General features: G+C 37.2%; 1 non-coding gene across 1 annotated transcript; it reads left to right on the plus strand.

Moving 5' to 3' along the window:
- The first annotated feature begins 7,478 nt into the window (after positions 1-7,478).
- Positions 7,479-7,585, plus strand: LOC131170104 (small nucleolar RNA R71). Its single transcript, XR_009141046.1, has one exon. It is a non-coding gene; the product is annotated as a small nucleolar RNA R71 (small nucleolar RNA).
- Positions 7,586-12,199: the final 4,614 nt, after the last annotated feature.

Raw genomic sequence — 12,199 nt, forward strand, 5'->3', positions numbered from 1 at the left:
GATATTCAGGACAGAGACCTCCATTATCTGGTCAGCAGAGTTCCAGAAGTTCCTATCCTCCCTGCCAATGTGAAACTTATGGAAAAAATCATGGTGGGATATGCTATAAGGCTATTGGAGCCTGTTATAACTGTGGAGGCACAGGACACTTTGCCAAGGACTGCACCAGTAGTCACAGAGTTGGACCACAGAAGGGTCAGTTCAGAGCCCTGTCACTAGAAGTTCACAACCACCTAGCAGAGGTAGAGGCAGGGGTAGAGGTAGCCCAGCAGGCAGCCAAGGCACAGTGAAACATTCAGAGCAAGACAGTGCTCCGGTCAGAATCTATGCAATGAGACAAAGGGAAGAGGCCGAGACATCTGATGTTGTGGCTGGTACCTTCTCAACTTTTAATCAGAATGTGTTTGTGTTATTTGATCCAGGTTCTACCCATTCTTATGTGAGTGCTAGCATCATTGATTGCATTGCTGTTCCATGTACAAAAATGGACTTTGAGGTGCTAGTAACAAGTCCGCTAGGAAAGGAGGTCAGGGTTAATAGAATGTATAGAGATTGTCCTTTGGTGATCCAAGGACACACTTTTCTGTCTGATTTCATTGAAATGCCCTTCAGAGATTATGATATCATCTTGGGCATGGATTGGTTAGCTAGGCATCATGCCATGATTGGTCAGGTAAAAGCAGTCACTTTTGGTCTCCTCAAGATGCTGATGTGGTAATACATGGGGAGAGGCAGTTATTGCCATCAAACATCATTTCGGCTACACTAGCCAGAAAAATGATCAGAAAGGGGTGTGAAGCATACTTGGCACATGTGGAAGACACCCAAGTAGGGAGTCCAGCATTGAAAGACATCCCTACAGTATGTGACTTTCCAGATGTATTTCCTTATGAATTGCCAGGATTACCTCCGGAAAGAGAAGTGCAGTTTGAAATTAATGTTATGCCTGGTGTGGATCCAATCTCCATAACGCCATACAGAATGGCACCAGCAGAGTTGAAGGAGTTGAAGATACAATTGTAAGAATTACTTGAAAAGGGCTTCATCCGCCCTAGTGTGTCACCTTAGGGAGCACCAGTGTTGTTTGTTAAGAAGAAGGATGGTACTCTCCGCTTATGCATTGACTACCAGCAGTTGAATAAGGTGACAATAAAGAACAGATATCCATTGCCTCGCATTGATGATCTGTTTGATCAGTTGAAGGGTGCAGCTGTATTCTCCAAAATTGATTTGCGATCTGGTTATTATCAGTTGAAGGTGCAAGAGCAGAGTATTCCAAAAATTGCTTTCAGAACTCGGTATGGCCACTACGAGTTTCTAGTAATGCCATTCGGGTTAACAAATGCTCCAGCTGCTTTTATGGATCTGATGAACACTATCTTCAGACCATATCTTGATCAATTTGTGGTGGTGTTTATTGATGATATTTTGATATATTCGAGGAATGTAGAGGAGCATGACAGACATCTGTGGATTGTACTGCAGACTTTACGGGAGAAACAGCTATACGCCAAATTGTAGAAGTGTGAATTTTGGTTGAAAGAAATCTCCTTTTTGGGACATGTTGTGTCAGCTGAAGGGATCAAGGTAGATTCCAGCAAGGTAGAAGCTATCCTTAATTGGAAGCTACCCAGGAACATCACAGAAATTCACAGTTTTTTGGGTTTAGCTAGATATTACTGTCGATTTGTGAAAGGGTTTTCTATGTTATCTTTTCCATTGACCAAATTGCTTCGGAAAGATGTAAAATTTCATTGGACTGATAAATGCCAGCAGAGTTTTGATGAGTTAAAGAGGTGTTTAACTGAAGCTCCAGTTCTCACTTTACCTACTCCGGGTAAAGAATACACAGTTTATAGTGATGCTTCTCACAATGGGTTAGGCTGTGTACTGATGCAAGATCGGAATGTCATTGATTATGCATCACGCCAGCTGAAACCGCATGAGAGGAACTACCTAACACATGATCTGGAGCTAGCAGCTATTGTTTTTGCTCTGAAGATCTGGAGACACTATTTGTATGGGGAGAAATGCTACATTTATACAGATCACAAGAGCTTGAAGTATTTGGGCACCCAGAAGGAATTGAATTTGAGGCAGAGGAGATGGTTAGAACTCATTAAAGACTATGATTGCTTAATAGACTATCAGCCAGGGAAGGCAAATGTGGTGGCTGACGCCTTAAGTTGCAAGACTATGGTAAGTCTCAGAGTTTCTCCTTTGTCCATGGTATATGAATTGAAAGCACAACAATGCCAGTTTAGAGATTGATGAAGAGGGACAGACAGTAGTTGCATGGCATGTGCAAATTAGTGTTGATTGATCGATCGTAATGGTCGTCAGAGTGATGAAAAATATCAGAAGCTACTGAAAGAAGTCTAGCAGGGCAAGAAACCTGAATTCTCTATCAGAGATGATGGTTTATTACTACATCAGGGCAGAATGTGCATTCCTAGTGATGTGGAATTGAGACAGATCATTATGAAGGAAGCACATGAGTCTCCATTCGCTATGCACCTTGGTGGAACTAAAATGTACAGAGGGCTGAAAGAGCATTACTGGTGGATGGGTATGAAGAGGGATATAGTTGAATTTGTTTCCAAATGCCTAACTTGTCAGCAAGTAAAGGCAGAACATCAAGTTCCAGCTGGTTTGTTACATCCTTTGTCAGTACCAGAGTGGAAATGGGAACGGATAACTATGGATTTTGTTACAGGACTTCTAAGGACACAGAGTAGTCATGATGCAGTATGGGTTATAGTTGACAGATTGACCAAGTCTGCTCACTTTTTGCCAGTTCGGATGGACTATAGCCTGGAAAGATTGGCCAGATTGTACATATATGAGATTGTAAAACTGCATGGAGTGCCAGTATCAATTGTGTCTGACAGAGATCCTAGGTTCACTTCTAGATTCTGGGGTAGTCTTCAGAGAGCCCTAGGAACTAGATTAAACTTCAAAGACAAGATTCTACCCACGATGGATGGCCAGTCTGAGAGGGTTATTCAGATATTGGAGGATATGCTACGGGCTTGTGTGATTGAATTTGAAGGTAGTTGGGATACACACTTGCCTTTGATTGAGTTTGCTTATAACAACAGCTACCAATCAAGCACAGGGATGCCTCCATATGAAGCTTTGTATGGTAGAAAGTGTAGAACTCCCTTATGTTGGGATGAAGTAGGTGAAAGGAAGATGGTTGGGCCAGAAATTGTTCAGCAGACAGAGGAAAAGATCAGATTGATCAGAGATAGACTCAAGGCTGCATCAGACCGTCAAAAATCCTATGTTGATATGAAAAGAAGAGATATTGAATATGCAGTGGGTGATAAGGTATTCCTCAAAGTTTCTCCTTGGAAGAGAATTGTGAGATTTGGCAGAAAGGGGAAACTGAGTCCTCGTTTCATCAGACCATATGAGGTTCTGGAAAGAGTGGGTCTTTTGGCATATCGGTTGGCATTACCTCCACAGTTAGCAAGGATACACAATGTCTTTTATGTATCCATGTTAAGGAGGTACAGATCTGACCCATCTCATGTACTATCAGTTGAAGAGATTGAAGTAAATCCAGACCTCTCATATGAGGAAGAACCCATAAAAATTCTGGCTTATGAGGTGAAGCGGCTGAGGAACAAACAGATACACCTGGTTAAAGTGCTGTGGAACCATCATTCAGGCCAGGAAGCTACTTGGGAACGTGAAGAGGAAATGAGGAGACAGCACCCACAACTGTTCAGAGACTAATACCAGGTAAAATTTCGAGACGAAATTTATTTAAGAGGGGGAGAATTGTAACACCCCTATGTTCGGTAGTGCGTTCTACTGTTCCAGTGACCAGTGTTGTCCGGACAGCTAGGATGCCTAGAACTATACTTTGATATGAGTGAGGAGACATAAAATAATGAAATACAAGAAGAGAAAATACAAGAAAAAACAATGGAAAAATAATAGCAAAGAAATGTAACCAAGTTAAGCGAGCCGAGAACCCTAGCGATGGGTGACCGCACCGGGAAGTCACGGCGTGGACCGTTGACTAGCCCTGGACCGCGGGGAACTCTAGAAAATATTTTTAGGACTTAAATAAATGTCTATTGAAGTATAAATATCATTAGAAATATCAAAGAAAAATTAAATAATTAGTACAAAGAAAAGTGAGAAATCGAAAAACGGACAAAACCCGGTGTTACCGAAAAATCGGGAATGCAACCCGAACAGGGGCATTGTGGTCATTTGACACCCCGAGTTGTCTTTTGACCTAAATGTCCATTAAAAATAAATAATATTACACTTGGAAAATATAATGAAAAATTAATTTAGGGGTACCTAATGTAAATAGCCAAAAGTGGAGAGTAAATGGAGTAATTAACACATTTAACATATAAAATGGTTTAATTAATGTGAGTGGACCACTAAGAATTATAATATGTATTAAGTGGGCAGATTGCTCCACTAAAACATCATCTTCAACCTTTGAAGACCATCCATGCCGAAATGAGAAGTTTGAAATCCTCCATGGCCGTTTTGCTTTAAGCTTCATCATCCTATTCATTTCACCTCCAAACACCTAGGTTGCTTCATTAAAATTTATCCCCATATCATAAGGAAGAGTTTGATAACAATTTCAAGAAGTTTTGGTGAAGATTTAAGAAGTCTCATCCATAGGTAAGTTTGAGTTTTTGAATATTGCTTTGTTAAAGTTTGTAAGCATGTTATGGGTGTTTGAATTATGAAGAAATTTTTGAGGTTTGATGTTGAATGGGAATGTGTAATTTTGGCAGCCATGGAAATACCTTGAAGGTAGGTTATTTGTGCTTGTAAATGGTGAATTAAATGATTGATTAAATGTATATTGTGTAGGAAATTGTTTAGGTGATGTATACTTAGTATATGTGAATGTAAAATGAAATTTAAAGCTTGGAAAGTAATGGAATGTAAGTGTACCATTGTGGCAGTTTGCTAACCCTTGAAGAATGCTGGAATTCATGCTTGGTTTATGGAATAATGATGTTAAAATGTGTTGGTTGTTATGGCAGTTTGAATGTATGTATAATGGTGTGAAGGTTGGACATGTGAATGAGCTTGGTTATAGAGTTAAATTGTTGTAAATTGGGTTGGGCAAATTCTGCACTTGTTAGTGCACATTTAATGTAATTGTAAGCTGCCAAAATGACCTATGATGTGTATGCAAGAATTTCAATAAGGCAGTCTGAGTTTTAGGCCTATAACTTTAAGTGTGTGGCTCCAATTGGTATGAGACCAATTGGAGGTGAAACTAGGCAAAAAATTTGCCAACTTTCATGAAGGAAGCATACCAAAATTCTGCTTGCAAGGTAGCTTGAAAAATGACCAAATCCGGATTAAGTGCAATTGAGGCCTGAAAATTGACCATTTGGGCAGCAGTTAGTGTTTAGGCCATAACTCACTCAAAACAGGTCCAATTGACCTGAAATTTTAACCATGAGTAGTTAATACCCATATCTACAAGTCTTATGAAGGCACCAAAGCCCAGAAATGACCATAAGCAAGTCAAACAGCTTGCACAAGTTCGGGTCCAAAAACTGGCCAAACCAAAGTTGACCAAAATTGACCTAAAATGACCAAATTTGATGCCATTTGACCAGCAATAGTAAAATGACCATAACTTGGTCTACATAACTAAGAATGACCTGAAATTTTTCCCCGCGTTCCATAAGACATAGATCTACAAGTTTGTAGTTTTGACAGAAACCCGAAAACCGAGGAAACTAGGTCGTCCAGCTAGGTCAAACTAGTATCCCGGAATCCAACAAGTTGCAATAAAATGCACTAAACAAGGAAATGAAATTGGTAACATGTACCAACCCTAAAAGACTATCGAATGTGACATATTAGTAACACTAAAACCTAATTTACCTAGAACGCATCGAGGGTCGATATATTAGGTTGATTAAGCAAATAATAGCTTTCAGTGAATTACTTATCAAGCATTATCGATAGAGACAGTTTAATTTAGTACTGAAACACTTTAAATTGTGTTTCTCAGTTAGTAAAGACTCAGGGAAAGGGAGGGAAACACTGAGTCCAAACCAGGAGACAGTTATCAGAGGTTTGTGCACAACAACTATTTCTTTTGAATTTTTCAATTGAAATGAATTATGACTATTTGTACATTATTGTTTTAAATTGTGGAATGATATTTGATGGATATTTATTGCTTGAAAAGCATTGTAAATGGTTTGAAACTGTGAGAAATTGTTTGAATAATATTGATGGATACTTATTGATTGAAAAGCATTGGAAACGGTTTGAAACCACAGCTATCATGTATATTGATTGTATTCCTCGCTAGCTTGTCTAGTGGGACGAATTGAATTCCCTCTCTGGCTGAAGTGTTGAGGTGTGTGCCTGTTGAGGACGAATCGAATGTGTACTCATATTTTTGCTAGCTAGCTATGTTATTCCTCATTAGTCATCGACTTTTGGGACGAATTGGATACCTCATTAGCCATCGGCTTTTGGGACGAGTTGAACTTTGGAACATGATTAAGCTGTGTGTGTGATTTATTGATATGTATTGCGAGATTGTGAAATGAATTTAAACTCTTATTAACATATACTGTCTTTTGAATTCAACCATGATCTGACTTATTGAAATTTATTGTGATATTGAGAAATGGAGTTTAAATTCTTGTTGACAATTACTGTCTTGAAATTAACTATGGTTTTAAGTATCCACTATTTATATGATTTGTGAATTGTGATTTAAAGTTGTATTTGGTTAATGTTGTGCACCACTGAGACATTGTCTCAGCGATAGCTTTTTATTGCTGTCGCAGGTAGACAGACAGACAGGGCAGCAGACTAGGCTGCTAGTACATCTAGCGAGAGATTATCGGGTATAATGAGTGTACCACATTTTGCATTTTGTACTATAATGTATGTTCACTGTATGTACATATTGTTTTTGGTTTTGAGCAGTTATAAATTCAAATTGTAAATTGAAGTTGTAAAATAATTATGAGTTATTTTGGCTTGTAAAAATTATATTATATTTCTTGTATCTCAGTCTTTGAAAAATTACTATGGTTTTGAGTTGAGAAATATGTTGTGTTGAGAAACATGTTAGAGTTGAGATTTGGAAATCTATATTGAAGTGCTTTTTACAGGTTTTTGAAGAACTGTTTTATCCAAAATACAAATGGCACTCTGCCAAAATTTTTACAGAAATTCCAAATAATTCAAATGTGTTAGTTCTATCACTTCAATTCAAAAAGATTTTTAACACCTGTAAATAGTGCTCACCACTGTAAAAGAAGTAAGAAAAGTTTTTTAAATCCTTTGTAGTGTATTTAATGGGTTATCAGTAGACGGAGTTGGTAATTCATTAGGTATACTACGAGATCATGTTATGCCTTACAGAGGGGTAGGGTGTGACAATTGTGCTTCTTATTGATGGTAATAAACCATTATAGAAGTTCTAAATTAGGAGCCAGTCTTGAATGCCATGGTGTGGGCACTCCCTTTAAAGGTCTTTGTACCTTTCCCATACATCAAAGAGTGATTCACTATCCTTTTGCTTGAATGTGTTAAGCTCGGTTCTCAATTTAGTAATCTTTGCAGGTGGGAAGTATCTTGCTAAATAGGTTTATGAAAGGTCTGCCTAATTGGTGAATGATCTTGTAGGTTAAGATAGCAATCACTTTTTTGCTTTGTCTCTAAGAGAGAATGGGAATACTTTGAGTCTAATAGCATCCTCAGAAACACCATTCATCTTGAATGTGCCACATAGAGTAAGAAAACATTAGAGGTGATAATATGGATCTTCCATTGATGACCTTTCAAATTGTTATTGTTGAATCATCTGAAGCCATGCCGGTTTAGGCTCAAAATTATTTGCATCTATTGCAGGTCTGGTAACACTTGATTAGAATCCTCAAATAGTTGGGGCTCTATAGTCCCTCAAGGGTCTTGGCCTATTTTCTGCCATGGTTGAAGTTTCAGCTTCCTGTTGCTTCTTCTCCCTCTTAATGGCTCTTAGAGTTTTGTCTATTTCTGGATCTAATTCAAGTATATCTTCAGGTTTAGTTTTTGGTCATAAAATAAAAAGAAGGCCTGAAAGAGAAAATGAGGAAGACAAAAATAACTAACTAATAAAAATTAAATAAAAAAATGTCTAAATTAGCTAAATTGCCTATCATCTAATATCAACAAAAGTTCACTGGCAATGATGCCAAAAACTTATTGCATAAAATCTTGTAAGTGTACCGATTGTTAACAAGTAATATAGTAGCGAGTGAGTATCATTCCCACAAGGAACTAGGTAAACACTAAACTAAACGGTAATTATTACTAGCTAGACTACTAATTATAGTGATGAGAATCTAAACTAAGTTATTCTAAACTAATAAAATAGAAGAAAGCTAAACAATTTAACTAATCAACTAATAAAAGCAATTCCAGAATTAGTGATTCATATTTCAACCTATTACAAATCTAATCTCATTCATTTAATAAATTGGAAAGCTGTTACTTTGAAGGAAATTAATCCTAAACTATCTTAAATCCTCTCTCAAGGTACTCAAGGTGTATCTTAGTTGAGCTGAACTCTGCTTTTATGGTGATCAATCTAAATTAAGACCGTTTAAGCTTTTTGATTAATTATGAGCTCCACATAGAATTTTAGCCTATCTCTAAGTGAAAAACCCTAAGTTCAGTATTTTGATTTTTTAATATTAATCTTCACCTTTCAGTCCTTCAATTAATATCTAAAATCATAACTAAGTGGAGCTCTACACAGCATGCATTAAGATCACAAGAAATTGAATCAAAGAACAAATTCCCAAATTTATTAAATAAAATCAATGTAAATCCATAAAAGAATTGAAAGCACTACATCCTTAATCCTAGAATTAAAAAAACTACTCACTCATGGTAAACTAAACAATCAACATAAAAATAAAATAACAATGACAAAAACATCTGAAGAAATAGAACAAAGAAACCCAGACAAAAAATTCTGTAGCTTTGGACTTTTAGAACTTCAGCTATAAATATCTCCTAGGAATCTTGGTGCAAATCTCTCCAAATTGTGGAAAATCTAAGGTAGAATGTAAAAGATGTGATCCCTAGCTTGTTCCTGGCTTATTGTATTTATATCTAGCATAAAAATCCTTAATCAAAGTCTTGGAGGCCTTAGAAGTCTTTCCAAGTTGAGCGAAATAGAGTTAGAGTCAAATTGGAGTTTGATTTGGGGTAATTTACACTTCCTATGCATCATTACACGACATGTGACTCTTTGGAGTTTTGGAGGCCATCACAAATTAGGACGAAAGAAGATTACACGGGCTAGGGACCATTTCATGGGTCCCCTTACACGGCCCATGTAATTTCTCTCTCTCAGCATACTCCTGGCAGTATGTTACACAAAGCAAAGCTCCAAGTGCATGGCCTGTGCTTTTCTCATCAGTGCAGGACTTGTCCTTTTTGACTTCCCAACTTGTCCAAATGTGTTCTAGGCCTTGGGACAGCACAAAATCACCTAATAAAACATAGAAAATAAAGAAATTAAGCTAAAGTAACTCAAAATCCTAATATGCAATTAAACTAACAAGAAATTGTGCAATTAACTAACAAAATACTCATGAAATGTAATAAAGAGTACCTTAAAATACCTATATAATACAAGTGTATCACGTTCGTGAAAAGAAGAGAAAGAAGATTGCCCATGGCCTCTACCATGCCGTGACACCCCTTACCCGTGTACAGTATATCCGAGTAAGCAATGTCACACGGTGTATCGGCACCCTCTATTTTAACTTAATCAATTTTTGTCATAGTTTTGAATATAGTTTATGAAATATAATTTATTTAAGCCATTTATCGGAATTATTATTTATTTGAGATTCCGAAAATTTTAAAGAAAATCCGGCAAAGTGCCGGCTAAAAATAGAGAAAACAGTTCTTCGGAACCTGTTAAAAACACTTCCAATATTCATATCTCATCACTTTCAAACTCCAATATCAAAATCTCAATATTTTTCAATTTCGTTTCTCAATCATTCAGCCCATGTGGTAATCGTGTATAAAACACAGATAAACATTCACAAACACAATTCTCATTATTTACATGAACATCAAAATACATTACACAAGTTCAACTACATATGAGAAAATAAAAATTTATTACAAAATGTCAAAATGACACCTAGTGTCCTACCAATGCACTGTAGATGGTGAGGTGACACGGACACTATGCAGAGCTGCAGGATGAACTCACCCAGTCTGCGGTCTACTGGGCTCACGATCAATATCTCCAGAACCTACGCGTGGCAAAAGCAACGCGCTAAGCAATGATGCTTAGTGGTGCAATAATAAAATAAAAGAAAATAGCAGAAAATAAATATGTATATGCCTTATTTATTTTGTATTTGTTATATTCGTTTATTTCTTTAACTTTGTCCCTTTTTAATCTTTTGGTTGCCCAAGTAACCTATACTGGACGAATGGACTGGATAAATGGGTAAACTGGCACTGGGTATCAAGTACCTCGGGCCGTCACACCATCGGTCACATATGTATCTCCCGGTGTACCTTGAGCGGCTAACAAGTCAGAATAATATTAGGCACGAGGCAAAGTCTCAACAGAATATCAAAATGTCTTTATGCCATACAATCACAGAATTGCATAATGCCATGTGCGATCGCTAATCGAACCCTATTGGCATGCCAAACTATCCAAACCAATCTTGTTAGGTATACTAGGGCATTTGATACTTTTGAATTCTTCAAATTTTGAATTTCAAGTTTTGGTGTCACTATTCACCTCATTGGTCAACAAAAATGTTGGCTTTTTGATACAAAATAGGTACATTGGTTTTGACACTCCCAACATACCACATTTTGCATTCAAAACTTATTGGCATTAAGCATTAATACCATTTCTAAGTTTAAACCAAGGGAAGCAGAATTTTCAGTTTTTGTAACCCAACTTTACTGTTCCATTGGTGACTGTTACAGTGAAAATTTGAGGAAATGGTAAACATGAAAGTTGTTCCTTATTTTGTCTAGTTGAATTTCTTTTTTTGAATCACTCCATTTGGAGTTTTTTAGCTCCAGATATGGTCTACAAACCACATCTGGCCGGATTGCAAAACTGCAGAATTTACCAAATCTATAGTATAATAAATAGTGACTGCCACTACGTTGTTGGATAGGTTCTGGTCATAATTTGGGGTAGGTTTCTTCATAAAAGTTGTTTGTCTATGTCTTAACTTGTTTCTGTAAAAATTTCAGGTCAATTGACCATATCTATAGTGAGTTATGGCCAAACTGTTCATTTGGTCATTCTACAGAACCTATTTGCAGGGTATCCAGATTGGGGCCAATTTTTGGTCCACTTGCTTTGGTCTTTTGGACATGGTTTCTTCAGCAAAATTGTGCCATTATAAGTCTAGTTTCATGTACAATTGGCCAAACACCAATTGGACCTACACAACCAAAGATATGGCAGTCCAAACAGGCTGGACTCACAGCCTCCCTGCTGCTGTCACTAGGCAGCCTACCAAAACTCTTTATACCCTCTAATGCACTTCAAATTATGGTCAACTTACCTCAAATGGTCACTAATTGACCATTAAAATGTTCTTTAACAATTTCATCAGCCAAGTCAAAATTTTACTCTCAAAACCCTAATTCCCATTATGAGTTTTCACAACATACTTTAATTAACTAACTAATCCATTATACTTATATTTACATACTTTAAACATAATCTCTAGTGCACTCCAAGTCCATCAAAAACACTCAATCTTGTTCCTTCCTTAGGGGCAGCCGAAATCCATGGGCTACATACACTTAACTTTTATTCATTTGGTTCACAAATTCACACTTATTTTGAGTCATTAACATGGAATAAGAAAGATAGGTGTATAAATAGGCACTAACCTCTTTGCTCAACTTATTGAACTTGTGAAAACTCTAGAATTTCTCCTCTTTGTGGCTGCCTAGAGCTTCCTTAGGGTGTGTGGATAAGCTTTAGTGAAGGTGACTTAGGGTTTTAGGGTGAGGTGTGAGAGATTTTTTTAAGCTTGAATGGGGTGTAAATGGAGGTTTAGGGCAAGGCATAGGTTCGGCTGGTTTGGGGAGGAAGATGGCTGATGGCATTTTTAATTCCTTTGGTCTAATTTTATCTCTTTTATTGGTTAATTAATTGGTTGTTTAG

The sequence above is a fragment of the Hevea brasiliensis genome, chromosome 10 (assembly GCF_030052815.1).
Source record: "Hevea brasiliensis isolate MT/VB/25A 57/8 chromosome 10, ASM3005281v1, whole genome shotgun sequence".
Lineage (NCBI taxonomy): Eukaryota > Viridiplantae > Streptophyta > Magnoliopsida > Malpighiales > Euphorbiaceae > Hevea > Hevea brasiliensis.